Genomic DNA, 6,164 nt, shown 5'->3' with positions numbered 1-6,164 from the left:
ATAATAATCATAAAAATTATCTGATAGACAATTAAGTAAATAATACCGACACTTGTATGAATCTTCATCGTACTTTTCAATTTTTTCTTGAAGAGAAATAAGTTCTTCATCATTCATGGAAGAGTTGTCTACTTTATTTGGATTCTTCTCAGTTAACACATAAGAAACATTGAGAAGACTTAAGTGAAAAGTACTTTCCTTCCATCTCTTAAAATGAGTACCGTTGAACCGAAATGGCTTGTTAAGATCTCCTACTTTGACATCCGCCGATTTTTCAATTGTAGCCATATGAATCTCCTTAAACTTGTTGGTGATAATACAATGAAATTACAATTACAATTGAATAATAAAATGAATAAATAAAAATTATCTTTGGCCGAGGCCGGATATCTCGCTTTCTTTAAGGAGATTGCCCAGCGCAAATAAATCTCTGGGTCAAATAGTAATCTTTCGACTTGTCCTCCGCAGATACAATGTTTCGATCGACGTCGTATAACTCAACAAACTGCGGACAAGATGTTGAGTCGAAAGGCCCACAAAAAAAACACCTTCCTTCAACTAGGAAAAACTCTCTCTTTTTTTTAACTCACTTTTCATACACTATATTTTTCTCTATGTACACAAAATAAAGATGACAAACTATTTATAGTTGAAAAATTCATCCTTGAATTGAATTGGATGAGAGAGTGGAATAATGGGAGGTATTAAGATGGTGTAAATATGGAGAATATGGGAGAATTATGAGTAGGAGGTGTTAAAAAAAATAAGACCACATTCATCCATAACTCATATGAATAATGAGACAATAAAAACAAAAGTAATGGCAAAGCACACAAACGTAAGGAGAAGGAAGACTTTTATGGCCACAACGTACAGTGAAATTCAGCACCATAAATTGTATTGAATTGATGAACTTTAACATATAATATTTAATATTAAAATGCACTAAAAGTCCATCAAAGTATAGAGATAATTTTAAGGATTTATATGAAATTCACGTCTATTCTTAACCATCACTCTGTAAAAATTGAAAATAATTTCAAGCGTTCCATTGGAGAAAATATAAGCATACAAAGTCATTTTCCCTTTTAGTAAAAATTATGATGGTTAGAAATGAATAATTTTTGGAAAAAAAATATTCATAAGAAAAACACCTGATACACAATTGTATAACAATTGTTTGAGCTATGATTACAATATAAATTAATAGGGGTAAATAAGTTTATTCTAAATCTTTTTATGTTATTTCTTTCTTTTATTATTCGACGACGTTAATTTATATGGTTGATTACAATTTTTTGGCACCACTGGACATGATGATTTGATCAACCTCAAATAGTAGTAATTTTACTTGCAAGATTAAGAAGAAGGTAGGTTGGTTTTACGGAATTGGAAGTAATTAGCAAGGGGGAAAAGGAATTACTAAGAATGATTGCACATTTCAAAATAAAATATGATATTCAGTACTTTTTCACACATTTTGTTTTCAAGTCTGATTTCTTACCAACCAATCCTTTAGCAATTTGAGTTAGTAGAATGGAGAGATCAAAAGCTCTAAATAAATACCATCGACATATGAATGTGCCTCAACTGCAGACAAATTGGGATCCGCAATATAAACCTTCAATATGATAAATGCGACTAAGTGAAATAAATTCCATTTAGGCCTCATTTGTTTGCATTTATTGAAGGATCGAATCAATGGTTCGGGGCGTAATCTTGCCTATCAATGCATTTGTTTGCATTAAGATCTAAACACTTATTGGGTCTGAATAAGTCTTAATCATTAAGATCTTAAACCAAGTTTTAATATCATTAAGAGGTATTTTTATATGGAACTTTTTTATCACCAGTTCCAACCCCAACCCTCCACCTCAACCCCACCCCACCCGCTCTCCACTCCAACCCCACCCATCCACCTCAACCCCACCCCACCACGCACGTATCCGCGTCCCCTCCCCACCACCCACTTTGCCCATCCACACCACCCACCCCACTACCCCCACCTCTACCACTAACCCCACCCCTACTCCCACCAACCCCACCCCCACTCCCTACTAACCCCACCATCAACCGCTACCCCACACCATCCACCCCCACTCCCACTACCCCCACCTCCCATCACCAGCCCCACCCCCACCATCAACCGCTACCCCACCAACCACCCACCACCCACTCACCCCTCCACCCCCATTCACCACCCACCACGATGACAAAACATCTTCACCATTAATAGTGAACATAAATGTTTCATTTTTTTAATCAAATAATTTTTTTAATTAAATTTGTATTTGTTTTCTAATATTTAGTTACTTTCTAATTTGAATTGTATATTTATTATATTTAAATAAATACATTATGCACATTCAGATATTGAAAAATAAATGATCTTAATCATTCAGTTGTTCGTACCGCAGACAACATCTTAATCGTTCGGTGTGCATTCGTATTCGTACGTCTTAATCTTAATGAAAACAAATGAGGCCTTACTGGTGGACCTAAATAAGGCATACACAATGTGGACCCCAATATCATAAACAACGTGTTTAGGTCCACCGAAAATAAAATTTGATTCAATTTATTCAAGAAGAGTTCATGCAAAGATTGATCAACGAGTGCAATCCTTTACAGCATCAATGTTTTGACAGAATTCATTCAAAGATTGATAAATGAGTGTAATCTTCTTACCATGGCCATATAATATTTGTCTATTAAAAAAAAATTCTCAACTATAAAGGACACAACTCTTTGACTCAAACACATCAATTGAGTGCAAAAGAAAATAATAATTCCACTCTTACGTCATTCAAGTACTTACTAGCCCCTTTCTTCTATCTCTCAATGGAATGACCTGATTTCCTAGAGAGTTCAAACTATCAAGAGCCCACATTTGATTTGTTTGGTGTAGCCCCTCATCATAATCATGAGGTTGCTGCACAAGCAAAACAATGGACTCCTAAAGAGAAATAATTCTTCGAAAATGCTTTTTCTAGGTTCAATAATCTAGGTTCTCAAACTTTTTTCGAATATGTTGCTTCAAAACTCCCCCATAAGTCAATGGAGGATATCAAAAATCAATACAAACTCTTCCAAAATGTTGAAATAGAGAATCTCATCCCAAAAAATAAAGTTGTTATTGATGATGATCATGACCAGCATCACTACCAAGTGCAACAGGAAGATGACTCAAACATGGAGGCCGCTCTGAATGACGTGCAGCCTCAAGTCGAAGCCGACGCCATACAAGGAAAGAATTAAAGATACTTTTGTCCCTCTTCAGTCCATGAAATGCCCCGCCGGCGAAGTGGACGGGTGTTTTCAACTTAAAGCGGCGCGTCATACAAAACGACCTCCATATCGAGTCATCATCCTGTGGCACTTGGTAATGATGTTGATCATGATCATCATCAACAACAACTTTATTTTTAGGGAAGAGATTTTCCATTTCAATGTCTTTGATGTGGGTTATGCATTGGTTTTTGATATCCTCCATTGACTTATGGGGAGCTTTGAAGCAACATAATCGAAAAGAGTTTGAGAACCTAGATATTGAACCTACAAAAAGCATTTTCAAGAAATTGTTTCTCTTCAGGAGTCCAGTGGTATGCTTGTGCAACAACCTCGCGACTATAATGAGGTGCTGCACCGAACAAATCGAATGTAGGCTCTTGAGAGCTTTAACTCTCTAGGAGTTCAGGCCATTCCATTGAGAGAAAGAAGAAAGGGGCTATTGAGTACTTGAATAGCTTAAGAGTGGAGTTATTCTTCTCTCTGTGCACTCAATTGATGTGTTAGAGTCAAAGAGTTATGTACTTTTATAGTTGAGAAATTTGGTTTAAAAGACAACTATTAAATGCTCATCGTGAGAAGATTACACTCATTTATCAATCTTTGAATGAATTCTTTCAAAATAGTTATGTTGTAAAGGATTACAGTCATTGATCAATCTTTGCGTGGATAATTCCTTAATTAATTGAATTAAATGTTATTTTCAGTGATTCTAAATAAAGTTTGTATGATATTCAGGGTCCACATTGCGGATACTCTGTTTGAGTAATTTGTTTCAAAATTTTGATTATAAGGAAAATGACTTTATTTACTTATGTCTTTCTCCAATAGTCCGCTTGAAGTTGTTTTCAAATTGTAGAGAATGATGGTATTGAGGAAAACAAATTTTGAAAAATCAAAAGCGAGTAATAAAATAACTTAAATTTAAAATACCCTATTCAAGAAGCTACAATGGAATCAATCTCATAAAATCAAATTTACTATGTAGATGTGTGATAAAACATAAAAATAAAGTTTGTATAACAATTTATGTGTAAGTTAGTCACAACTAAAGAGTAATAAAAAATTGAAATTTACTGGTGTTCCTCTTCAGTCAATGAATTCCCCTATCGGTGATGGGGGCGGTTGTTATCGACTTGAGGCGGCATGTCATTCAGAGCGGCCTCCATATCTGAGTCATCTTCCTGTGGCACTTGGTAATGATGTTGATCATGATCATCATCAACAATAACTTTATTTTTTTGGTACATGATCCTTGTTAGGTTGCACGACCTACATCCTGTCCTATGGGTATTCAATTTTCGCTTATAGGATGGAACACATTACTGTACTTGTTCTATGGTAGGGTTTTTACGGAATAAAATTATAGGTAAGTAAGAAACACAAGGTATTTACGTGAAAATTACCCGGCTCAAAGGTGATAAAAAACACGAGCTAAGACCTGCAGGATTTCCCCAACAACTTCACTGTAACAAGAGCCAACTGCAAGTTACAAATTACAACATTTATAATCTAACTCTTACCTCCGTCTTGCTACCCAAACACTGACCAACAAGCTATCTCCAAGTAGTAAACTTCCTACTTGGAGTTGTAGTGTTTGCATCTACTTAGATGCTTCTGTGAAAGCGAATAAAGATACAACTCAATAGAACAAACCTAATACAAGGTATCTAGACTTGTGAATTGAGAACATTATTGTAACACCCAGTACCTCTAAACTAGCCTATTTCATGATTCAGGGACTTAGAAACCAAGACAGAAGTTTTGAAATAGGAAAATAGGCTCAGAACGGTAATTGTACGCCCTACGTCAAAAGTAGGGGTTGTACTTTGATGTACGGGCCATATATTAAGGGCGTACATCAAAGGAAGAACATCAGAGACCACTGGAATTCCCATTCCAGGTGCGGCCACATAAGTATGGGACGTACATGGAAGGACGGGTCGTACACCAAGTAAGAGACGTACTTTGCAAGCCGTACCTCGCGACCAAAACCTTAGCTTCTAGAAATTGGCACCAAAGTATGACCACCATGTATGGGACGTAATTTGATATACTAGCCGTACATGGAGCCCGTACATAGCCCTTCTCATCAGGAATTATAAATACCCTAGATTAGTTCAAAAATTCATTTTTACAACTCTCCAAGCCTTAGAATGAACTGCCCTCCTCCTCCATCACCAAGAACACTAAGGTAAGCAATCTCAACATATTCTAAGTGAATTCTAACATATATTAATGAATGTTAAACAAGAATTCATTGTTCCTAACCTAGGGTTTTCAAGAAAATCCATCTAAAGGGTTCAAGACTTAGGCTTTTGGGGTTCTTCTCAATTCCAGACTAATAGTTGTGAATTTTGGAGCATATATAGGTGTGTGAGGCTAAATATCTACGTTAGGAAACATTCATGATTCTCCCTACGCCTCGTTCTTCATGCTTATTAGAAATTGACTCAGAATACAGTTTAGCCCTAGTTTCATGAATAATTGTAGAACTTCTATCTTCTAGGGATATAGTTTCATAATTCGTTCGTGGCTATCATTTCGAATATCATGAACTCATTACATAATCATTATATACTTGTGCATTGACATCATATGAGTCTCAGTCAGTGTATAATCAGTTATTGGCTTAAGTTCCATAATCAGAAATAGTTATCATGCTATCAGTTATCTCTCAGTCTCAGAACTATGAATTGCTTAATGTTGAACACATGTATCTGTATTTTGGGCCCTAGGCCATAGTTTATACAGACGTATTTCTTATTCTTGAGGACACAGATTTGTGCACATTTATTGGGCCTTAGGCCACAGATTATATTGTCAGTTACACAGGTGATTATTCATACAGAACGGGAAGTATTCATATCTTTTCT

Source organism: Lycium ferocissimum, chromosome 2 (genome assembly GCF_029784015.1).
Source record: "Lycium ferocissimum isolate CSIRO_LF1 chromosome 2, AGI_CSIRO_Lferr_CH_V1, whole genome shotgun sequence".
NCBI classification, from domain to species: domain Eukaryota; kingdom Viridiplantae; phylum Streptophyta; class Magnoliopsida; order Solanales; family Solanaceae; genus Lycium; species Lycium ferocissimum.
Note: the sequence above shows the minus strand (reverse complement) of the source record.